Source organism: Lycium ferocissimum, chromosome 9 (assembly GCF_029784015.1).
Source record: "Lycium ferocissimum isolate CSIRO_LF1 chromosome 9, AGI_CSIRO_Lferr_CH_V1, whole genome shotgun sequence".
NCBI classification, from domain to species: Eukaryota; Viridiplantae; Streptophyta; class Magnoliopsida; order Solanales; family Solanaceae; genus Lycium; species Lycium ferocissimum.
The window spans coordinates 25,171,583-25,198,090 of record NC_081350.1 but is presented as its reverse complement, the minus strand read 5'-3'; the positions used below and the strand labels follow the sequence as shown (position 1 = coordinate 25,198,090).

Below are 26,508 nucleotides of genomic sequence, written 5' to 3'. Positions count from 1 at the left end.
TAGTGGGACTCAATTCTTACAGAAATATCTCATATATAAGTGGACCTCACTAATTGTAAGAATGATAAGAAGGTATTTTATTAGTTGAAAGTATTTTGGAATCATTATATGGGCAGTAACCTCTTCGTGAGAAATGGAAACAATATGCCACAATTCAATTTGTTGTATTTTCTTAATGTGATATGAGCACTGCAAAGAATTAGTGGGGCGGCAACGTTGTCATATATGCAGTAGCCATATTTTGCGGGAGAAAGGGATCAACGTGATCTATTGCTCAGTAACAACTAGGTGTTTATAGATTTTTACTTAGTACAAAAATATTAGTGGAAGACTTATTACACATTTTAATATTGGCAACTCATTAGTATAAGAAGGCATGCTATTACATGTTGGGAGACTCATTACACACACTTAAATATTAATTCATCTAATGCACATGAAATGTAAAGTAGACAATTAAAATTGAGAAGTGAGGAAGTGAGTCTCGGCCATGTAGCCGAGACTAGTGGGAACATATTTCTTGAAATTTTGCTCAAGACCATGTGATTGGCTCAAAGCCATGAGAGGGGACATGCCCATGTGCATTGGAAACGTGGAAGCAACTATGGTTGTACTTCATGGATGAAGTAAATTAAATTAGTAGTATTATGTGTTCATATTATAATGAGACATACTCCTTGGAATGCAAGGTTGCACGTGAAAGGTGGAAGAGCAACATGCCAAATGTGGATTTATATCAAGTTAGTGGGATACACATGTCCAAAGTATGGGGGAAACATATATACAAAAAAATCTATTTTACTCCACTTTAACAACTCATTTCAACACTTACAAGTTGAAGAAAACACCACCATGGCTGGTCGGCCACTTGGTTTTCAAAAGAGGAAAACTGATTTTTGTTGCTAATAAAAATTATAAAGTGAAGACATACAATAATGTGTAGTAGTTGGTGGAGAAGCAAGAAATAAACAAACCAAAAGAAGAATTGTTGAAAGAGAAGGTCACGGCCAGGTTGGAAAACACAAAACACAAAACACAAAAAGAATTTCAGTTTGTTGTTCAATAGAATTCGAAGGAGAAGGAGGTAGAGAAGCAAGAATAAGTATAAGAATTTAAGACACAAATTGGAGCCAAGTATTCAAGGTAAGAATTGGTCATTTCTTTTACGATTAGAATGAGTTGGATGCATTGTGAATATGTATAAAATGGTGCATGTTGGTATTGAATGTTGTTGTTGAAACTTAAAGTTAGCCGTGTATGATAGGCTTATGTGAAGCAATGTTTAAATTTCTTGTACATGTATTAAGAATGGTTTGAATATGGTAGTGTGTATGAAAGGAATGAAAGTTATGGAATTTTGTATGTGGTTGTGTTGAAGCCGTGTAGGGGCTGATTTAGGGAGATTTAGGGACTGTTTTGTGTCACATTTGAATTGTTGTTGTCATGGACATTGTGGTATATTGTATGTATGTTGAATATGTGAATTGAGGTGTTAAAGAAACAAATCAAATTGAAGTACGCAAGCAGTCCAAAACGATGGTTGATTTTTTAAGGTTAGAAGCAAATTAGTGAATGTTGAATGTTGATTGTTGTTATCATTGTAGTTGAAGTTGGAAAATTCCGAAGTGAAAATGGTAATGTTGTGTGTGCTGTTTGGCCATGAGTATGGGACGCTTTTAAATGATGTATGGACTGTCCTAAGTCCCTTAAATCATGTTTAAACAAGTTTGGATTGATACATGAAATAATGACTAGCAATATTAGATTGTAGCACTAGTTGGTTTAAATGCGAACGAAGCGTCGCTTAAATGTTAGAAAGGGATTGTGAGTGTCAAAATACGTATCGAATTCCCTCGTAAACTAATCATAGCTATGATATTTTAATAAAGGTTGAAGTATTATTGGGCAGCGTACACATATTGTGTGACGAATAAGCGCTAGAGACCTTGTCCGATCGGAAGCACTTCAGAAGGAAAAAGTTTTGGCATGGGAGTTCGTGACACCTGGTCGGCATTGAGGTAGGTTACGGTTTACCTTATGGTGAGACTTTGATTAGCGAAGCGTATGTTTAGATGATATTGTCGGAGAATGCATATAAACCTGCGGGTATCAAGTTGGGTTAGATATTTTCTTAGGTTGGACCTTGTTGTATGATTTGGGGGATACACATCCCGTTGTGTTGTTGACTTATCTTGATCTATTTTTTTGTGTGCTCGTTGCCACTTGAGACATTGAGTATCTGTGACTAATGATATATCATGACTATGATATTGCGGTGCTTTACTTGATTGATATGGAGATGAGAATGGTGATCCCATCGTGGCTTTTTGTGTAGCCTTATTCTGATATTACTTGTATTCCATGTGCGGTACCGTTTCGGATTCAATTGGTTTTTAACATTACATTTCATCATACTCATATGCATTTCCATGATACATTGATATATGCATGGTTATGGCACTAATGATGATATGTGAGAGAGTGTAGCCTCCGAGGTCTTTGCCGAGAGGGTAAAAGAGAGATGAGTGTTTGTTGCCCGAGGTTTCTTGCCGGGAACGATGGAGTGTCCGATGCCCGAGGTCTTTGCCGGGATCGTGAGAGTGTGCTCGTGATCCGAGGTTATATTCCGGAGCGAGTGGTACATGGACTTCGCGGGTCCCCCATGGGTCATGATCGCCGAGACGTGGAGTTAAGCTCCGTCCGGGACATGTTGTACAAAAGCGCATATGCATTGCATTCATCCTACATACATTATTGCATTGCATTATATCTTGGTTCTTTTCTTGATTGTTGTGATACTACTGTGATGTACTGATTCGGATTGATTATACTAAGACTTGGCACAATTGGGTTTAGATGCTATAACATAAAAGATGACTTGTTCTGTGGATATGGATTCATATTGACTTGTACTTGTTGGTTTATATGTTTTTCTTGCTTGTTCTCTTTATATACGTTATCTAGTCTTAGTCGGCCTATGATACCTACCAGTACCCGTTGATTGTACTGACCTACACTTTGCATTCTTTTATGAATGCGAGTACCAGTGAGATCGATTTCTACTCTTCGTGGCTAATATTCGAGGATTTCTGATTCGAGTCCTTCAGGATGAGCATGAGGACGATCGATGCCGATGACTCTTTTTATCCTTATGTCTTGTTTCATTCTGGGACATGATCTTTTAGGCTACTATGTATTATTATGATTCAGACTTATAGTATTTAGTTAGATGCTCTTGTATGACCTGACCAGATACTGGGGTTGGATTCTCATTATTTCTATATTTCTTTATATTATTATCGTGAGACTTACGTTATTTTATCTTCTTCCGCTTTATTTATATATTTTGATTGTTGGAATAAGGGTTCGCCTACCGAGGTGGGAAAGGTAGGTGCCCGCACGACTTAGTGAAAATAGGTCGTGACATGAGTAGATTATTCCGTGACTATTATTAACCTTTTGAAAACTTCAATGTATTTGTGATCAAGTATAAGTGTATCCTCTTTTACTAATATATTAAGGCTACAAAATTAGAGAAACAATTAGAACATTCAATAAAGCTTTCAGTACTAGGCATTGTATTTATTTTATCATGAGAAATATTATTATCGTAATGACATTACATATAAAATTATTTTGATAAGAAAATAATAAAGATGCAAAATTACGTTAAAATGCGTGTCTATATTCTAGAATTGTTTGAAAGGGCACTCTAGAGGGTCTAAAAAGGGTGTTTTATCAACAGCCTCATCGTACGCATCCTTAAGGTCACAATGGAAGCCTATAAATAATCCTTCTTTGCACATTTGTCTGGCCTCCGGCGTAGGCATATCATCTTCTGTCTCGACATACCAATCAATGCACAAGCAATAACAACTTTGTTCTACTGCTGGAGGGTATGTTTTACAATTCACTAATGACATAGACAATAAAAAGAATAACACACAAATCTGCCCCAATACCATCATTCGGTCATAAGCTATCATTTTTTTCATATTTCCTGCGAAAATAAATAATTATCCGATAACATTAAAGAGTTTCATGAGCACAATTTTAAAGAATTTATACAAACTAGAAATATAATGTTGTATTAACAGAAAGTCCACTTGTCTATAAATATATATTACCACTATAATTGATTTTTTGAATATTTCAATTGATTATTAAATGTAGGTAGACAGATGCATGTTACGGCTAAAACACATTGGTGCTTACTTCTCTCGAAATATAAGAACTCTCAATCAGGAGTAGCTCAATTTTTGTTCCTAAAATGGCATCTAAAGTTATTTTACTAGCTCGTGCCTAAATATCATTGTTTCCCTCACTTCGGCCTTTTTCCAAAAACTTAAATGCAGTTTAAAATAATTAACATAATAATTTTGGTAGAGCATCTATATGGTAAATTGGAGTAAGCAATTTATTTTCAAACACTTTCAGTGTACATGAACTTAAATAAGTGCCTCCATTATCAATAAGAGACATTTGTGACCAACAAATTTCAAATGTAAAGAATGAAAATTGTGTTCCAAAACTCGAAGCATCAATAATAAGAAACAAAGAAATGTATAAAAGCAAACAAACAAATAAAACGGAGAAGTTTAAAAAGATTCTTGCATACCTTTTCTTCTAATAGCACGATAATGTATGATTCAAACTTACTTTTCGTGAAGATAATGTTGTAGCGTACAAGTACAAGAGCAATTAATAGAACTTAGACATTTAATAAACGTTATGGATGAATTAAATATATTTATTAATTTTAATTAAGGGCTAAAAAAGATCTTATGTTCAGATGAATCATTTGTTTGGTCCCTCTTCACTCAATAGTTTCGAAAGAGACATTAATGAAGTCCCATTAATATGAGAAAAAAACTGCTAGCAATTTAATAAGAACACACTCTTCTTTAATGACCAGAAGTGACATTAGTACGCTACTATAACCTTGATGTTCCTCACAATTCTCAAGTTAATTTCCAATATCTCTTTTGAAACTCCTTGATAGAAATTACACCACGGTGAAGAGAGATATCAAAAGAATGAATTATTTGTCCAAAAAATTGAAAGTCAGTTGTATTGTTATGTACTTATAAACTTGTACTACTATCTGAATCATATCAATCTCAAAAGTACTCTAGGTGAAGTTCATATTTCAATTAACTACTACAATTGTTCTCTGTCTTCATATGATGTGTAACGTTTAGTGACAACTAATTTTCTAATTATAGATAATTTTTCATTCTGGAGGGAATTCTTCAAAACTTTATAGTACAAAAGATATGTTCTATATTTTTTTCTGAAAAAATATTGATAAAAGCCTGTTGAAATTTTGAGTAATTAGTTTAGTGGACCATGCATATTAAGAGCTAGAGTATAAAATTTTTCATTATGATGGGTATTTGGTTAGATCATATACTTGATATAAAATTTATATGATACGTATGTTCAATTTAATAGAACAAGATTTCTTATCCTTATCTACTAGTGATTTACACCCGTCAAAAATTTCCTTCTAATTCCAAGAGTGACTTGGTTGGTTGAGCATGGGGCTTTCATAATGAGGTCTCAGGTCTGAAACTCCCTACCTACGACAACAGGGGATCTGCCTTTTCGGTCGAGTTGGTCGCATGGGGATTACCTAGTGCGGGTTTTCTCTCCTATGTGGTTTGAAGCTATTGCAGAGAAGCGGAGTTTACCCTGTGCGCACCCGAAGGATAGCAACCTCGGGTTTCCTTGTCATAAAAAAAATTAAAAAAAAAAAGGAATTTCCTTCTAATGCCACATGAAAAAAATCTAAGCATTTAATAAAAGAATCTTAAAATATTGAGTGGAGTTCTCGGGGATCACATAAACCCTTTGAAAACTCTTATATATTTTCGATTAGGAGTAATTGTATACTTTTATTAGTAGTAGATTAAGAGCCATAAAATTAGAGAATCAATTCGAGCGTGAATACAACTTCAGCACTATGTCTTGCATTTTGAAGAGATCGAGAGGCTGCAAAAATTCCGTTGTTCCTTTGGAATACAGTTAATTTAATTTTGAATGTGGCTGAGCACTATATGTAACCTTAATTGTATTTGTTGTTGTGTTCTCATCAATTTTCTTTGGAAGAGTAGACTAGATGATAGATCCAGGACCACCACCCGCCCAGCCCCCACATGTACACCCCAAAATGAGAGAGCTTGAAAGTAAATAATTTCTATTCTGTTTTTAACATAATACAGTATTTATTTTTATTTCCACACTAAGTAGAGAGAATGTACCCATGTATATTAGTAATATAAAATCTTAAGCATGTTTTATCATTTCTTTAGTATGCTTGTTCTTTTCTACTTCTTCTTATGCTTAAATTATGTTATTTCTTAAGGATTAAATAATCACTGGTGTTGGTACTATTGCTTTATATATTTCATTTAGGATTAGATAATATATTTATTAATTATTTTATTTTGGTTTAATCACATATTCTACCTTTTACCTACACAACTTCATCCATTCACAAAATCACTTTACAGAAATTTTTTGAAACTTTCATTTAAAGCATATCACATGTTGTGTATAAATAATTCTTCAATCACAATAAATGAATGCCTAAAATGTGTTTTTCATTGTTTTTTAAATTAATCATGCATTGCAGCTTTTACGTACCTAGTTTTCTTTTCACTATAAATCATCATATAATTTTCTTGAGAACTCATCTAAATCATATCACATATAGTGTAGTGGTAGTTCTTAAATGAATTGCCTAAAATGTATTGTCACGTGTCATGTAGGCTCAATTTATGAGTCTTTATGATGTATTAATAGAAGGGTCCTCAATTAAAGAATTTTTTGATAGAAACGAAAATAATTTACATAGGGTGGTCCCTCTAGGACATTTAATTATTACCATAAAACATCAATATCTAATGCATTAACATCACATAAGTTGACCCTTTTATACCACTTTGATGGGCACGTACATGAACCGTTACTTGAAGAAACAAGAAGATATGTTGCTCCTTGAATTTTGCCTATAGCTTTTCTTAGTATCATTAGTTACTTCTTTACTATGTATAGATTTTAAATGAAAAATGAAAAATTGTGGTTCTTCAATTTCATATTTCCAGTGATGTATAATTGTTCAATTAGCAAGTGAACGAGGTTTGTCTTTAAATAAAGCTGAACTCATATGATCAGCTCATCACTTCTACTTCTACTGTCAACGAGGTTTGTCTTTAAAAACTACTAATGGAGATAGATCCAGAAGTAGAAGAAGACAGAGAAGCAGTGTAGCTTGACCCCCCATTTTTATAATTATTTTATATGATTAGTACAATTTCATGGAATATTAGGGGGGTTAAGTCCAAGAAAGCTTTTATAAGGCTGATAAAAATTGTCAAAATAAACAAGGCTCAATTTGTGACTGTTCAAGAACCTTTCATTGATGACTCCAATCTGGAGAAATACAAAAAGAAAGTTGGTTTTCAAAATGCAGTGGCCAACATTAATGGCAAAATATGGTGTTTTTGGGATGACTCTTTGGACTGCTCTATTGTTTCTAACAGCAATCAGCAGCTCACTATGAAGATCAAGCATTTGACCACCTACAAAACCTTCTGGTATACTATAGTTTATGCTAAGACCACTGCCAGGAAGAGAAGAAAGTTATGGCACAAGCTTAGGCATAACTCTGGTCATATTGATGGCCCTTGGGCTGTACTAGGAGACTTCAATGTGATCCTATCTCCTAGTGAGAAGAGAGGTGGCATACCACATAGGATGAGTCAAAGTATGGATTTCATCTCATGCTTGGATGATTGTGGATTAGTTGATGCAGGATACAGTGGAAACACTTTCACTTGGACTAATGGAAGGAAAAGAGGCAACAGGATCTGTAAAAGACTTGACAGGGTTCTATACAATGACGAGTGGAATGACAATATGGGGGATAGCATGGTTAAGCACATGGCAAGGACAGGTTCAGATCATAATCTTATTATATTTAACTGCAAAGAAGTTACTAATAATTTTGTGAGTTATTTCAGGTTCTTGAATTTTTGGACAATGCAACCAGATTTTCAACAACTAGTTCAGAACTCATGGATGGAAGAAGTACAGGGCAATGCAATGTGAATTACGTAAGAAAAAGCTGAAAAGACTCTCCAAAGTCTTAACTCAGTGGTCCAAAAAGTCATTGGAAATGTCTTTGAGAAAGTCAAGCAATATGAACAACTTATTCTTGAACTTGAGCACAAGATGGACAGTGATGACTCTGAGAAAAACAGGCAGGATCTTAACAGAGTCAATGCTGAGTACATTAGATGGTCTAGCATACAAGAAAATCTGCTACAACAAAAGGCCAACATTCAATGGAATGAAGAGGGAGATGCCTGTACAAAGTATTTTTTTTCAGCTCTATCAAACACAAGACAAGGAGAGCTACTTTACATAGAATTAAAAACTCTGATGGGAACTGGATCGAAGGTAATGAGGCCATTGGAGATGCAGCAGTCCAATACTTTGAAAGTACGTTCACTGAGACTGCACAAATTCCTGATTATGGGGTTCTACATCACATTGAGAAGATTATCAATGAAGAAGATAATCAGAATCTTAACAGATTCCCAGAAGAAGAAGAAGAAGAAGAAGAAGAAATAAAAAATGCAGTCATGGATCTCAGTCCTAATAGTGCTGCAGGGCTAGATGGCTTTAATGGTTTCTTTTTCTAGAAATGCTGGGATATCATTAAGGATGAGCTGATCAACTTTGTGCAGAGTTTCTACTGTGGTAAAAGGTTAACAAAGTATTTTACTCATACTTGTTTAATTTTAATTCCTAAAGTAGATGAACACCTTTAGTTTTTCTCAATTAAGGCGTATTAGCTTAACTAATTTCTCTAATAAAATTATCTCCAAAATTATGGCTACTAGACTCAATGTTTTGTTACCCAAATTAGTGTCGAGAAAATCAGACTGGGCTTATCGATGGAAGACTCATCACTGAGAATATTCTACTTACCCAGGAGATTGTGCATGACATAAATAAAGGTAATAATTCTAATTTGGTTTTCAAATTGGATATGGAAAAAGCATATGATAGAGTTTCTTGGCTCTGCATCATTTTTATTCTCAGAAACTTTGGCTTCTCTGAATTCTTTATCGACTTAGTTTGGAGACTTCTATCAGATGTATGGTACTCTATTATAACCAATGGTGAGAGGAAAGGGTTTTTTTCACTCCACTAGAGGTCTTAAACTGGGTGACCCTCTTTCTCCTTCGCTTTTCATTTTAACTGCTGAACTTCTTACTAAGTTGCTCAACAAGATTCATGACAAGAACAGATACATTGGCTATAGTATGAATGCTATGGGACCAAGAATAAACCACTTGGCATATGCTGATGATGTAATTCTCTTCACTTCCTGGGATAAGTATTCTCTCAAGATTATTCTGAGACAACTGAAGAGATATGAGGAGGTCTCTGGACAAAAAATAAACAAGGAAAAAAGCATGTTCCTAACTGCCTCTCATGCCTCTGATGGTACTAATAGGAGAATCAGGAGAAGGACAGGTTTTAAATCAAGTACATTTCCTTTCACTTATCTTGGGTGCCCTATTTACACTGGTAGGAAGAAAATTTCCTACTTCACAGATATTACTTCTAAATTTTTTTAAAAGAATTGGTGGCTGGCAAGGCAACCTCTTATCTCGTACACAAAGCAGTGATTATCTAACAGGTATTGGAGTCCCAAACTCTTCGTCTATTGGTCGCCCTATTCCCCCCCCCCCCCCCCCCCCCCCCCAAAACTGTTTTAAAGCAAATTGAAAAATACCTTGCCAATTTTTTCTGGGGACAGAATGAAGGTAAAAACAAGTACCATTGGAGTGCTTGGAAGAATCTTTGTTATCCCAAAGAAGAAGAAGGCCTGGGTTTTAAATCTCTTGCTGATATTCAAAGTTCTTTTATTCTGAAAAGATGGAGGAGACTTCGAACTCAAAAGAGTTTATGGGCTGACTTTCTGAGATCCAAGTACTGCATTAGAGTCAATTCTATTGCTAGAAGTTAGAGCTCTGGTCAATCTCAAAGTTGGAAAGAGCTTCTTAATTGCAAAAGCATTGCTGAACCTTACATGTTGTGGAAAATCAACTGTGGGTCCTCTCTCTTCTGGTGGGATAACTGGACTGGTCTAGGGCCCCTTGCCTTAATGCTTGAACCTGGACCAAGACGAGGAAACACTTCAGTCGAGGAGTTTATTTTTTATGGTAACTGGATTTCCAGTAAATTGGAGAATACTGTTCCCCCTAATCTGTAACACACTATAGAAATATCAAGATTGCTGACCAAAACTCTCTTGATTCCCATTTGGACCTGATAGTGATGGAAATTTCACTTGTTCTTCTGCCAGAGAGATTACTAGACAAAGGAAGAACAAAAATGATTCTTACAGTAATCTCTGGCATAAAAGAATGCCTTTCAAAGTGGCCTTTTTGAATTGGAGAATGCTCAAAAGAAAACTCCCATTTGATGACATTCTCCCCAAGTTTGGCCAACAGGTTGTGTCTAGATGTAACTGTTGTAACCGGAGAAACCATGAATTATGCCTTTGTTGAAAGTGATATCGCTAAGAAAATATGGAGTTTCTTTGCTAACCCTCTTACAGTTAAGCTTCATTACGGGAGTATTAAACAGGTAATATGGACTTGGTGGGCTTATGATAGCTCTAATGCTTTGCACAGAACTCTTTGTAAAATTCTCCCAATGTATATTACCTGGGAACTTTGGAAGAGGAGAGGAGCCAGTAGGTATGGACAAAAAGCATAATCAGTATATAGAATAGTAAACCAGATTAACTTTCATATTAAGATATTATTATATAGACATTTTACACATATTAACCTTCACTTGTCTTGGAAAGATATTTGTGTCATTGCAGATGTATATTCTGCTCCAATCAGTACCTTTCCAATATATTGGGAGAAACCACAACCAAATCGACAAAATCAATACGGATGGAAGCTTGGGTGAAGAAGAAACAAGCGAGAGGTATCATCAGGAACCATGAAGGCAAAATGATTCTTGGATTTTCAGAGTCACTTGAATATTGTAGCAACAATATGGCAGAAATCAAAGCTGCACTTTTGGGTTTGCAATACAGTTCAAATCTAGACTTGCACAATATCATTCTAGAAATGGACTCAAAACTCATGGTGGATATGATCAAAGGAATCAAAGAAAGATTTCAGAACATGATTGAAGAAATTCAAGAATTGCTCAACAAGCTAGGAGGCACTGTACAACACTGCTATAGGGAGGCTAACACAGCGAGCAGATATTCAAAAGCAAGGCTCTATTAAGGACATGAATTGTGCTATTCAAAACCCACAAAACTTACCTAAGGATGCAATTGGTCCATACAGACTTGATAAGAGTGGAATGGCCAACTTCAGAATTAGGAAAAAGAAAGTTGGTATAGGCTAAGTAGATTGGAACAAATGATGAATCTGTTATTTCTCAGATTCAACATTTGTTCAAAATCTCATTTGTAAGCTTATTGGTGTAGGAGGAGACCCCTCTTGAGCAAGAATGGCCTGTCATTCTATGCTGGATATTTACCATGTAATTATCCCCTTCTGGAAATAATATAAACTAACTTTATTAAAAAAAAAAAAAAAAAAACGGAGAAAAGACTTATGCTGAGTCTCCGGCAAAAAAAAAAAAAAAACATAAGCATTGTTTGCTTTCTCCCTCTCTAAAAACCTCCTTTCACTTTCTTTATCTCAGCCCTTTTTAGAAGAAAAAAGTTTCTTTTCTTAAAACATGTAACCCTCATTCCATGTTTCGTCTTTGTATATGTTTGTTTTTGTTTCATTAATTTATAATTAGTAAATTGTTTCTTCTCTTCTTGTTTTAACTATAACTTGCAATGCCTTAGCTTCGTGTGTAAAATTTACACTTCTTTTTGTTTGTCGTAGGAAGACAACATTTCTGTTGGCTTTGCTAGCATGTCTAGCAGTACTGTGTCCAACTGTTCTTGGTGCCGCAGATGATCTATATGTCAATATCATAATACTCGAAAGCGCAACTGCCCAAGGCGCAGGTACTTTTTGCTTGAACATATTTATATTCTTCCTAAAGTTGTAACAGAAAGAAAATCATATGCATTTGTATTGTTTTTGAATCATCGACAGTATTCCTAGATGGAAGTCCACCAGCCTATCATCTAGATAGGGGACATGGTAGCAGAGTTCGCAGCTGGATTGTCTCCTTGGATGTTAGTTGCTTAATTAATTCTTCTTATTTTTTTTCAATTAATTTTCATATTTAACATAACTAATTAAGTCACTAAATTAAACCTTTGTTACAGGAGAAATTTCATATTTTGTAGAGAGGCGGTTGGTGCAATAGTATCCCAGATTGCCTTAATCGTTCAACGGAGTACACAGGTTCTACCAAGAAGATGAATCAACTAGGTTTTTTTGGCGGGATACTTCATAATACTTCCAAGAAAAATCGAGGTGATGAAGCTCTGTGCACTATCATTATCTTGCCATGTTTAACTTTTTCTTTGTGTGCTTAAATTTTTACCCACTTCTTCTGACCGCAAACGATGTTGGAATTTGGTAGAGTTTTACAATTGGAACAAGGTGAGGGTGAAGTATTGTGATGGTTCATCTTTCACCGGTGATGTTGAACAAGTTGACCCTGTAAGAAATTAGTAAATACTACTTAGTAAATACTGCATATGTCTCTCATGTATAGTGATAACTAATATCACTGATGATTGATTTGGTGATAAATCTACATTAGGACAACAAGCTGTTTTTTAGAGGGGCAAGAATATTTAAGGCTATTATGGAAGACTTATGGAGCAAAGGAATGAAAAATGCTGAAAACGTAAGATCCTATTTTTGGTAACTGGATGGAGCTCCATGTCCATCCTTCAATTTTTTTTGTTCTTTTCTTTGAGCTGTAATTTCTCATTTGGTAATATAATGCAATTTCCAGTTACAAAAAGCATCATAGAGTATAAATTATACGTCACATATACACTACCTTAGTCTACTAATTAATCTACTAATTAATCTTGATTACCAAAATGCAATGGTCAGGCAATTCTATGCGGAACTTCAGCCGGAGGGTTGGCAACAATTTTGAAGTACGACAATTTCAAACCCTACTTGCCGAATGATGCCAGAGTAAAGTGCGTTGCAGATTCTTTGGTTCTTCCTCAATGTGTGAGCTTTCCTTATATTCATATTAGGTGATCTCAAGAAAATGATACTCTAATCCTCTATTAACTTTATTAGTGTCTAATCCCTCTTGGCATGTTTCACGATTTACGAAGGAAAACAATTGCTGGTACTTCATATATTGAAGAGACGTATCGGAAAATTGTTAACTTACACGTGAGTCGCATCTTCTGTTTGTTTTAGTAATTTTGGTATGCTGAAGAAGTAGAAGCAACTTCGATTCTTTTGCTTTACTAAAATAGTTTTTGCTCCCTCTCCTTCTAAGGGATCGGCTAAAAATTTGCCTTCAGCTTGCACGTCTACAATTAGAGGTGTCAAAATGGGTTGGAAAGAAAAATAGTTCCATTTAGTCTAGGGAATAAGACATTTAATTGAAGCGTTGCTCTAAGCGGGCGAAAGAAATAATATTTTCTAAGTGATTTTTGGTACACTTTGAACATGAAACTTTTGCAATATGAAATAAAATCTTCTACCACCCATTCTTGCTCAAATTCATATCATAGAAGAAAAAATTCAAGAGAATAAATGCTATAAATTATTATTTTTTATCTTTAATCACTATTCAAAAGAAATTAAACATAACATAAATTCTAAGACTAAAAAGTATTACTCTATTTTCTAATTTACTACTTAGTAGTAAGTATTTTTTTTTTCTCATCACTTTTTATCTTTTTGTTTAATTTACTTATATTTTTTTTAAAATTAATTAATTTATTATTCTTTTGTTTTCATAATCAAGTCTCCAAGGTTCAAGAGAGGTAATGTTTTTAGCCATATAATGTTTGAAAGACACATTTTTGCCCAATTTACTTAAATAAATTCTTGGTTTTGATGAGTTCATAAGAAATTTTAATTTTTTATAACCCATATTGACAGACAAATTTAAAGCGTTGGAAAGAAAATATTTTCCTTATTTATTCTAGAGAATAATAGTGCCCTCTAATTATAAATTATTTTTCTTTAATGATGTTTAGTTTTTTTCCCGCATAATGTCATTGACGTTCAAACTCCACTTTTCAAATCAATTCAATTTATGACTATTTTGTGAGGAGACAAATTTAAATGCTAGTTTTTCTCGCTTTAAGAATTTTAATGTATCTCAAAATAGTCCGGTCGGGTACTATTCAACATTAAAAATCTCGAATTCTAACACTGGTTCCTCCATATCTTGATCCTCAACATGTCTTGGAAGGATTGCATCGTGATCCAATATAAATAATAGCACATTTGGCCAACATATAATTATTCAAGGTTAGCTGTTCTCTGGTGATTAACTAATATATACCTTCCAATTCGCATGTTTATTGGGTCTTCTTCTCCTTTAATTCCTTTTAATCTATTTTTTCTTAATTTAGCCTTTGGAGTGGAGTTCTTGAAGACATTCGAGGGACTACCCCTTTGTTTTACAAGGGGTTATTTCCTCACGTCTTGCTATTCTCATGGTGGAATTCTTTCACTGGGATACTAGTTCAGTGCTAGCTCTCCAAGGTTACTTAATAAGGTAATGTTTGTTTGTGTTATCCATATAATGTTTGAATACAGATATCTAATTCTACCGGGAATCACATTTTTGCTTTTGAATTTTATCATATGCCTGACATTCTTAGTTTCGATGAGTTCATAACAAATTTTAATTTCATATAACATTTATCTGTGTAGACGATCGATGAAGCTGTTGCGGATTGGTACTTTGAGAGAGAAGGGTTTCATCAATATATAGACCTGTACCCTTGCGCTAGAGATTGCAAGTATAAATAAGTTAGTGAAATTATGTAACGAATAGGCTTGCAGATGTTGTACAGTTTGCATCTAATTTGCTTCCTATTTGGTGGTTTGTAGAATTCGTTGAGGAGCAATGTTAACATGAAAACCGTTGGAGTAAAGAAAAGTTTTTATGTTTTACAATTGAGTCATGTTAGATTTTTTGTAGATAAGCTTCTAATTGTTTAGTTTAGCCTGACTTAAGTCTTAATGTATCTCAATTTAGTCCAGTCGGGTAAGTTAGAGATTCTGGAATGCAATGTTGTGGTCGCAGCTGTTATAATTAGAAGGACGAGTGTACAAAATCTTTATCCTCCTCTCTATCAGCTCTCTTCTGTCCTCTTTCTTCTTTCTTATGATTGGTTTAGTAAATCTGATACTTTTGAAACAATTTATCGTGATCCTAATAGAGAGAGAGAGAAAGATGGAGAGAGAGAGAAATTGATAAGATTCAGATACTAATGCACCTTCATGGCTGTAGAAGCAATTCTATTGACATTTTACTTTTTAAACAGATATATCATTAATTATTTTGGTCTCTGTTCATTGTTGTGTACTAGTGGGGGTAGCCCAAGCCCAACATGAACAAAATTATAATGTTTTGTTATACATTGTAGACAAATCTGTACTGACAATATGTACAACGACCAAAAGTCAAGACTTGAAGGTTCTTACAATATGTTCTACTCAGAAGTGAAATGGAGAAAGTATTGAAAACATTTCTCAATGATCTGCATAGAGTTAACATTTAAATGGTAAGGCATAGAGTTTTTAAACACCTTGCATCTAATTTGTCTTCCCTCCTAAAAGAAAACATGTAATTGTATCTCAGGAAGAATTGTATATTAACAATGAAAACTCTATCAAGATGAGAAGCCTATCCATAAACACATCAGTCAACATGTTCAGTCAGAGGACTCGTGTTTTTTTTTTTTTTTAAAAAGAAAATAGGTTCCAGTCAGAGGACTCTTAGTTTACTGAAAGAGAATGTTTCTAACTCTTTTATCTCAACTTTCTTTCTTATCTGTACAATATCTTTTATATGGTGACTGGTGAGTTAGTAAATTTCAGTCAAAGGAATAAACTTTACTGACTTTTTCAAGGACTATTTGGTGGTGAGGTCAAATTCATCTATAACTTACGCTAATTATGTGACTTATCAACAGGAAAAAGAACTATAATTGTGTGTCGAGAGAACAACTTCTAGTCTGAGGAATAAACTTCTTCACAATTATATACGAGTATGAACTTCAGCTAACAAATGGAGCAAGTACAAGCTATGCATTGCATTTTCTGATAGCATTAACAATATTCTTATCTTATATTAACTTATATGTCTACATATGCAGAGCATTTACTTATACTATCTTCTGTATATTATGCCGCATTTTAATTTCTACGAAGTCGCAACACTATCTGAAGATAAAAGCACCAACTAAGGTTATTAATGGCCATTAAGAAATCACTAACCTTGGAAAGCAGATGGTAAGGACCCCAGAATCAGTTTTTCAAGTTCGACAGACAATTTATACTATGGTACTGTTTTTTTTATTGACCATGATTATAGCATTCTGAAGCTCCTCTGCAGTCCTTCATCAATGAAGGCATCCTTTGTTCATACCAGAATGACAGGTCAAAGAGTAAACTATATTTTCAAGTAGCCCATTTACCAGGTAAACTATGATGGTGATAATAAGATAGTTTTCAAACTGTAACAACCTCGCAGTATTTGCAATCAGGATCCTACAAACTGAAAAGCATAGACAGAAACGGTACATGAAACAGATTACACAGGCGAGGAAAAAAAAAAAAAGAGAGAGAGATTTTCTACTCAAACCCCAATAGTGTTATCCAAGTTTTAGTGTTTGATCTTTATTCCCATTAGTGTATGCAAGAATTATAATCAATATATCTATTCTTATCTAATTCTCAAGGTCATTCAGTACAGTAGCTCCAGATTTTCTTTGATAAAAATCAAAAAAAAAGAAAATGTTTGTGCTTCACAATAGAAACATTTTGATGCTAACAACTAAGAAAATAGACTTTCACCATAACATATGCTGATATATTGACATTTGGTATAAAAATGAGGTAAAAAGAGTTCTAGTAAGTTTACGAAAAGGCATATGGAGTTGATTTAGTCCAGCGTACCATATGACAGACTTGACTCATGTTGAACATGATATTGACACGGAAAACTAGTATGTTAAACATTAATATTACCGAAACGCAGAACTCTTCTGTACAGATAGTATGAACCTCATTTTAATTTTTTGCGTGAATTACTAGTATTCTTTTATCAGGAGCGAAATACTATTCCTATCAATATTCAAATTTATCTACTGTATCCAGCCTTCTGAGGATCAGGCACCACAGTGCCCATTCAAATTCTTGATAAGAGAATGCGACTCAGGTGTACACCGCTTGTAGTAAGAAGGGAATGAAAGCTATAAGAAAGTACACTTAGCGTGTATAGAGGATTTATCTTCAAAAACAGAAGGTGAAGAACAACCTGGTGAACATTAGGCATTATCTCAGTTTGCTCTGCTTGTGTTTACTCCCTGAGATGGAGTAGTGGAGCTGGACAATAAGGAAAAGAAATTCTGAGCCAGCATGAATCAAAGTTTTCTTGACAGCAGAACTATTGCTGAACAAGCAGTTGCGCATACGTCTAAGCCTTTGTTCTACAATGGTTGTGCTGTCAAGCGAACTGTAATTTAGCTTATGCCTAGATTCAATGCTCATTCTTTCGGGAATCTGCAGGAAAAAAAAATATATCACTTGTTTAAGTAATTAGATATGCAAATTTTGTCAAAAGGAAAATGTTGCAAGTAAATTAAGCAGTTCAATATATGTTACTTGTCCAGTGATGATGTCGGAATTTTTCCGGCAGTTCATAGATTTTAGAACACAATGCCAAAATGCTTAATACAATAAACCAAACAGAAACCATGGTAAAAGTTTGGAAATGGAGAGTGATTTCACTAGCTAAACAGAGTGATTTCACTAGCTAAAACTTACTGGCTTACTGTAATGTTTCAGATGCAATAAAAAAAACTCGCTAACAGTTCCATAACAGACAAATTAACCATTACAGAGAGGACACTCTTTTCACACAGCATATTTTTAAATATTCACATCACAAATCCCAGAGACAAACTTACTGAGACCCTTCATATGGACTGGTCTTTAACTTTTGTCCCTCAAATAGGTGGTCTTTAATTTTTTACCCTACTTCTCATTTAATAAAAATTTGTTGGGAAATTATCCTTATTCGCTGGTTTATGAAACTAGTGATTCGGGTTCCAACCCCAGCAGAGGCAAAAAAGAAAAACAATTTCGCAAGGCAAGATTTCATAGCAAACTATGCCTATTCGGGCAAAAGTTATGTCTTTAGGCATAGTTTTACGTAGTTCCTTTTCGAACATAGTTTTGTAGTAACATAGTTTTGTAGTATAACTTAATTTCTACATAACTATGCGGACAAGGCATACTTTACGTAGAAACTATGCCTTAAGGATAACTTTTGCTTGAATATGCATAGTTTGCTATGAAACTTTGTCTTGCAAATTTTTTTATACTTTGTTGGGGTTCGAGCCCAGAATCTCAGGGGTATATTCGACCATTTTTTTATTACTTAAAGTGCCGAAGGGCAAAAATTAAACCAACAATTTGAGGGGCAAAAATTAAAGAACACCCCGGAATAGGGCATTTGTGCGAATCGCCCTAATTTTTGCTCCTCAATCGTTGGTCTTTAACTTTTGCCGTTTGGCACTTTAAGTAAAAAAATGTGGTCCAAAATACCCCTTATATAAAAAATAAAATAAAATAAAAAAACAACAACAACAAAAATAATTCAGCCTGCCCTTATCTATGACCCTAATTTTCCAAGACAAAGCTTGTCCGGCATAATTTATGTAGGAATTAAATTATTCGGCATAAGTTTTGTCGTAACTAATTCGCTCAGCACTACACAACTTATGCCGGAAAATTTAATTCCTACATAAATTATGCCTTGCGCACAACTTATGTCGGATAATTTAATTCCTACAGAACCATTGCTGAACAAGCGGCTTGCCTTGTGACATTTATTTATTTATTTATTTTTATTTTTGGTAAGAAAACAGCGAATTCATCGTCAATATAGCTTGTTCTCAAAAATCTCTAATTTTGCTGTCAAGGGGATAAGAATACTTTGGTCCATGAATTTTCATTAAATAAGAAGCAGGGAAAAAAATTAAAGACCAATGATTTGAGGGGCAAAAATTAAAGACCTATCTGTATGAAGGGAAATCGGCCCAAGAAATTGCCATATTTACTAATATATCCTCCTGCCTACAATGCAAAAAGATTAGGCATGCCTGGCTTTTCATCATTTGTGATCCACCATAAAGCATTAAAGCCCAGAGATCACTCTGTGGTCGGTAAGCTGACAAGACAACCGAGAGATGCTTCAAGCCTCCTCTATATAAGTAACTAGATGTTGATGCCCGTTCTTCGTAAGGGCCCAATAGGCCTAATATGAGCTAACGACAAACATAATGTTAGTATGACAACATTTTCGTTCGAAGAAGTATGTACAGGAAATTATTTAATATGTACAAAAAATTATTTGGTTTCATTTCATCTCAAAGTTTTTGGTCCGTTGAAATCTTTACATTCTACTGGTCCTAACTAAAATTTTAGTAGAATTTAATAAAGTAACATAACTTATTATTTTTTAATTATGAGAACATTCATTTCTTAAGTTGTAAAGCACTAAGAATCTAACATTCTATCTGCTTTTTACTATCACTTAATGCTATAAATTTATTAGGTTTGCAAAGATATATATTTGCTTACACAACAACTGTGAGTCATTTTACATTATTCTCTTGAAGATCAATCATTTCTTAATTACCATTCACAAATTTTATAAAGTTCTTTTTCTAGCATAGTAATTCAAATGCGTAATTTATCTACAAAACTATGCAAAAGTTGTTAGCATGATACTTTTGCTTATACTCTTCTTTAATTACAATGATATATTGTTAATAAGTACTTTTATCATTTATATCAATTTAGTTAAAATATTATTGTGTAGTCTAACATCATAATTGTATTTTCTAAATTTTACTAAAGTTTATGTTATATAGTTACACATCAAATTAATTTTTTGACCCATATATTTTTCTTTTATTTCAAAATTTGTTCTTATTAATGTTGATTGGTTATATATTACTAATAAGTTATATGTTCAAAAAAATATAACACCCGCTCCGTATCCAAAACTTTATTAAATTAATGTTTGCTACGAATACGAAGTTTGCAAAAATTTATGAATACTTTTTAAAAGAGAAGACTTGTTTAAAAGGAAATTATTTTCCCCTCTTTGAGAAAAAACAATAGCAATATTGATAACTTGAATTTTAATTCGATTAATTTAAAGATGTAAATTATTCTATTGTTAATGCATGTAGATTGGACCTAAACAATACTTATTATTTTATCAAATTTTGATTGGGATAATTCTAAAATTAAATCAAACTTACATTGGTTCAAATTATTAAATTAATTTTACATGTTTAAAACGAAACAAAGTAGAAATTTGATTTTCTATTTAAATGAAACAACTACTATTTTTTAATTTTTGTGAATACTCCACTCTAATTTCAAGTATTCTATCTAGCTCATTTTACTTGTAGAGACTCTTTTGCACGTTTTTTTAAGTGGTAATTTGACTAATTTACCTTATTTATTATTTGACTCCATTTAATAATATTTTTTATTTACGGCCAATAATCTCTTTTCACATTTATAAGAATAAAAAATGAAAAAGTAATTAAATTCTATCTTATTTTAAATATATTTATTTTATAAACATAATAATAATAATAATAATAATAAAATTAAATATCTAGATTAGATCTCAGGTTAATATAAGAAAAGAAATTAAAGGAAATTGTATGGTTTAGCTACTTAAACTTTTGAAGAAAAGCAATAATATGAGGTCCACATTTTTTGCTTTACAATGATTTCATTAAGCTCCCAAATGTGAATCCACCATTATTATATTGGTGCTAATAATAATCCCCACCTTAATTTTTTTTTTTTTTTTTTGAGGATGGAAAAGCAAAATGTGTGTAAACCCACTTTCTATAATATTTATAATATAAATAATAATAAATTAATAATTCGGAATGTATTCAAAAAAAAAAAAGCAAAATGTGTGTATTTTATATTGGTGCTAGTTTACCGGGACTAACAACACTTCCGATTCGAATTATAAAAAAAAAAAAAACTTTAGCATTTGTTATCAAGCATCTATTAGATAGTTAAATTAATCATATAAAATATATCATCTCCTTTAATTAGATGCATCAATCACAATTAGAAAACGCCTAGGGTTTTATGACTTATTAACGCGAATTTGTATAATTAAAGTAGGTGACATATTTTATGTGGTTAACTAAACTACCTAATAGACTCTTGAGAACATGCGCAAAAGGTTTTTCAAAATTCAAATCGAAAGTGTCTAATTAGAACACTTTATCATATGTTCAGCTGCTCAATATTAATTACTCTTATTTTTATTATCATAATGACATTGCAAATATGAAGTTATTTTTCATAAAAGAATAATAAGGATGCGAAGTACATTACTATACAGGAGCACAATCTGGAAATTCTAAAAAGCGTGCTTTATCAACAGCCTCATCATACGCATTATCATACACACAACTATCTCTACACATTTGTATGTTCTCCGATGTAGGCATATCATCTCTAAAAGTAATCCAAAGAATCAATGCACGAGTCATAACAACCTGGATCTACTGATGGAGGGTATGTTTTACAATTTATCAATGTCATAGATAATATAAAGAAAATCACGCAAATCGCTCTCAATACCATCATTTGGTTACAAGCTATTATTTTATTCATATTTCCTGAAAAGATAAACAATTATTCAGTAACATTAAAGAGTTTCATAAGCACAATTTTCAAAAACTTATATAAACTAGAAATATTGTATTGACATAAAGTCCATTCGTCAATATATATTATCTACTATATATTATCACTTTAATTGTTTTTTTTTTAATACTTCAATTGATTATTAAAAAATATAATAGATGTTATTTCCCCTATAAATATTTCCAATAGTAGCTTATTTCTCTTAAAATGATCTCAAAATATTCTAAAAATGTCATCGTTGCCCTCACTTCGCCAATTGTTTTGCCTTTTTTCAAAGTTTAAATACAGTTTAAAATTATTAACATAATAATTTTGCTATTGCATCTGTATGATAAATTAGAGTAAGCAATTTCTTTTCAAACACTTTCAGTGTATATGAACTTAAATAAGTCTCTCCATTACCGATAAGAGACATGTGTGACCAACAAAATTCAAATGTAAATAATGAAAATTATATACCAAATATAGAAGCATGAATATTAAGAAGCGAAGAAATGCACAAAACCAAACAAACAAATGAGACGGAGAAGTTTAAAAATGCTCTTGCTTACCTTTCTTCTAATAGCACAACAAGGTATATTTTAAACTTACCTGTTGCGTAGACAATTTTGTAGCGTATAAATACAGGAAACAATTGATAGAATTTAGACATTTAATACATGTTATGGATGAGTAAATATTTTATTCATTTTAATTGAGGATCAAAAAAGCTCTTACATTCAGATGAATCAATATTTGGTCCCTCTTCAACCAATGGTTTGAAAAAGGACATTAATAAAGTCTCATTAATATGAGGAAAAAAATTGCTAACAATTCGATAACGTCAACTCTTCTTTAATGACCAAAAGTGACATTATTACGTTACTATAACCTTGTTTTGAAATATATATGCCGCAAGTTTCGCACAGTCTCAAGTTAATTTCCAATCGCTTTTGAATATGATCCTTGATAGCAAATACACCACAAGAAGAAAGATGTCTAACGAATGAATAATTTGTCCAAAAAATTGAAAGTCAATTGTATTTTTATCTACCCAAGAACTTGCATTACATCTGAATCATGTCAATTCCTGAACTAATCTAGGTGAAGTTCATATTTCAATCAATTATTAAAACTGCTCTGTTTTTTGTATGATGTGTAACTTCTTACCGGTAACTAATTGTAAACATTATAAAGTTCTATGATTACTGTTTCTTTCTTATCGGTAATTTTTCATTCAATGAAATTATTTTCTCAACAAATTTTTCTTATTTTATTGTTGTCAAAATATCTTCATTTTTTTTAATAATCAATGCACAAGTAGTAACAACTGGTGTCTATGGAGAAAAGTTAAAGATTAAACAAAATACTTAATCTTCTACAAATATCTAGATGTGCAATTGAGATTTATTGAATGAAATTGCAACAATAAAGATGCAAAATAACATTACAATATATGAGCACAATCTATAAATCACCAAAAGGATTTAAATGAATAAGTGTCTTATTATATTCATCCTTAAGGTCACAATGAAATTATGGAATTAAGATCTTTCTCTTCAAATTATATATCTAATCTATATTGGTGTAGAAATATCTTCATTTAAATTGACCAATGGTAATCAATGCACATGCAATAACAACTATGTTTATATTCAATGGATGGAAAGTAAAAGAATAACACAATAAATTAATTTTATAATGAAGTAAATTATACTAATGTAACCTTAGAAAGACTTAGGGTTGCCGTCAGCTTCCTCGTTCTTCTTTCTTTTATTTTTTATCTTCTTCTAGCGTTTGGCTAATTAATTCCAAAGCTCTTATTATTTTCAATCTTCTTCACGCCGCTTGCTTAATTCCCATAAAACAATGTACGCAATTGAGAGTTGAGATTAAGAGTATTCAAAGAATATATTTGATGGTATTGCTTTTAGCAATGTTATAACTCAAAAATTAATGCAAAGCATTCTTCCAAAAACTCAATCAATAGATTATGGAAGACAAATTTTGCAGGTAAGCATAGGATATTACTTGTAGTTAAGCATAAGTAAAAAGAATTACAAATGTAACTACAATAAAGTTGTTAAAACATGTCTAAAGTTTGTTTTCAGATTAAGCTTATAATATTCTCATGACGTGTAACGGTGTAACTCTGCAAAGCGAAATGCAATTTTGCTAAGTTAAAATTTAATGGACGAGTTATTGATTCAGTGCTACCGGCCTCTCCAGTATAATTAATAAGGTTATCTTTCTTTTGCTTTATCCGTATAAAGTTTGAATACGTGCCTATCCTCCTTGGTGTGATCAAGAGTAATATGATAGTTGTTGATGATTTGCTTGATCTGGTCATTAGGTTGAGGAACTAGGACAGACCAATCCCATTGTCCTTGCTTGAGTACATCTCTGATCTGAATATGATGGTCCATATTGTAGTCTTCCATTAAGTCACAAATGGTTCCTTGTTTGGTCCAGTTATCAAACCAAAAGCTACTATTACCTTTATTTACTTTCCACCAAATATTGTGGTTAATCTTACTTCTGATTTGAAGCATTGCTTTCCAACTATGGGATTGACCAGGCTTCCATTGTATGGTGTTAGGATGACCATCCCTACAATATTTTGCTCTCAAGAAGTTGGACCATAGGGAATTGGATGCTCTGAATTTCCACCATTGCTTAGCAATAAATGCTCTGTAGGTATCCTCAAGTTTTCTGAAGTTAGAACCACCTTCTTTATATGGATAGCTTAGATTATCCCAAGATATCCAGTGGTATTTCCCTCCTTCCTCATTACCTGACCAATAGAATCTGGCTAAGTAAGATTCTATCAACTCAACAAATCCCCTTAGGAGGATGTACTGCAGCAAGGGTATGCACATTGAGAGCTTACAATACATGTCTGATAAAGGTAGCTCTACCACCGGAAGAAAGGAACTTGAGATGCCACCCTTTAATTCTATTTATAACTTTATTAACCATCTCTGGAAAAATATCAAGAGTTTTCCTTCTTGTATATATTGGGCATCCCAGGTATTTGATTGGAAAGTGTTCATATCTCATACGAAGAATTCTCCCCACCCTTCTGATGTTGCTTAGTTTAATACTGGGGGCCACGGTGAATGAGCATTTGTCCTTATTTATGAGTTGCCCGGACACTCTCATAAGTTGTCAGAGTCTTGAGGATTATCTGCAAGGATGCTTTTTTTCCACTACTAAAGATTATAGTATCATCTGCAAAGGATAAATGGTTAACTTGTGGGCCTGGATTATTCATAGAAAAACTACTAAAAGCAGGTATTCTGTATAATGCATTGAGCATTTTGGAGAGCAATTTAGCAGATAAAACAAATAGACTAGGTGAGAGAGGGTCTCCCTGTCTGAGGCCTTTTCCTGACTTGAAAAATCCATGTTTGCTGCCATTTACTAGCATTGTGTACCAGTTATTAGAAATGTACCTATATGTAAGATCAATCCAGGATTCAAAGAAAGCCAAATTGTCTTAAAATGAAACACAGAAAGGGCAATGAAACTCTAGCATAGGCCTTAGACATATCAAGTTTGATTACTACATTACCCCCTACATTGGGTCTGTTAATGTCATTCACAATTTCCTGAGTAAGCAAAATGTTTTCAGTAATAGCTATCCCTTTCACAAAATCACTTTAATTATAGCTAATGATTCTAGGCAAGATTTTAGACAGTCTAGTGTTGATTAGCTTAGCAAAAATTTTACTAGAAGTATTACTTAAACTAATAGTCCTAATATCAGAAAACTCCTGGGGAGAAGCCACTTTAGGAAGCATAACTATACAAGTATGGGAGAAATTTTTTGGAAGGATAGCACCTTGGAAAAAAGCATTTATTGCAGCATGAAGGTCAGCAGCAATAATTGACCAAATGGATTGGTAGAATTTTCCACTTAGACCATCTAGACCTGGAAAACTATTAGGGTCAATTGAGAAGACAGTATCCTTGATTTCTTGGAGATCAGGAAGAGCAGTAAGGGAGGTGTTGTCTTCATTGGAGACATATCCATCCAACACACGAAGAACTGAGCTATCTTCCATAATATCCTCAGCTTTAAACAGATTGGCAAAAAACTTAACAGCAGCTTCAGCTACCTGGTTAGTCCCTTCTACCCAGTTTCCTTCTAGATCCTTAATCTTTTGAATGTTCAGCCTCTTCCTCTTATCTTTAATGACACTATGAAAGAATGTAGAATTGTTGTCACCTTCTTCAAGCCATTTCACCTTTGCCTTTTGACTCAAAACCTTTTCCTGGATTTTTAGGAATCTAGTAAATTCAGCTTTAGCTTTAGACAGGTTCATTCTATTCTCAGGGGTTTTGTTCCTGATGGACTCCACTTCCAAGTCCCTGATGAGAACTTCAAGTCTTTTGGGTTCTGCATAAAAGTCCCCAAAAGCAATTCTGGACCAAGCACTCAAAGCTTTACCAGTACTCTTGAGTTTTTGGTACAGAACTTGAAGGGGATTACCATCATGGCTTTGGGACCAAGATTCCTGCATGCTCAGCCCAAATATTAAGAAATCTGAAAAATTTAACATGATTAGAGTTATCC

General features: G+C 33.3%; 1 long non-coding RNA gene across 1 annotated transcript; it reads left to right on the top strand.

Annotated features, from left to right (window-relative positions):
* The first annotated feature begins 14,385 nt into the window (after positions 1 to 14,385).
* Positions 14,386 to 15,026, top strand: LOC132030000 (uncharacterized). The gene is made up of 3 exons (XR_009407968.1): positions 14,386 to 14,483; positions 14,588 to 14,733; positions 14,892 to 15,026. It is a non-coding gene; the product is annotated as an uncharacterized LOC132030000 (long non-coding RNA).
* The last annotated feature ends 11,482 nt before the right edge of the window (positions 15,027 to 26,508 follow it).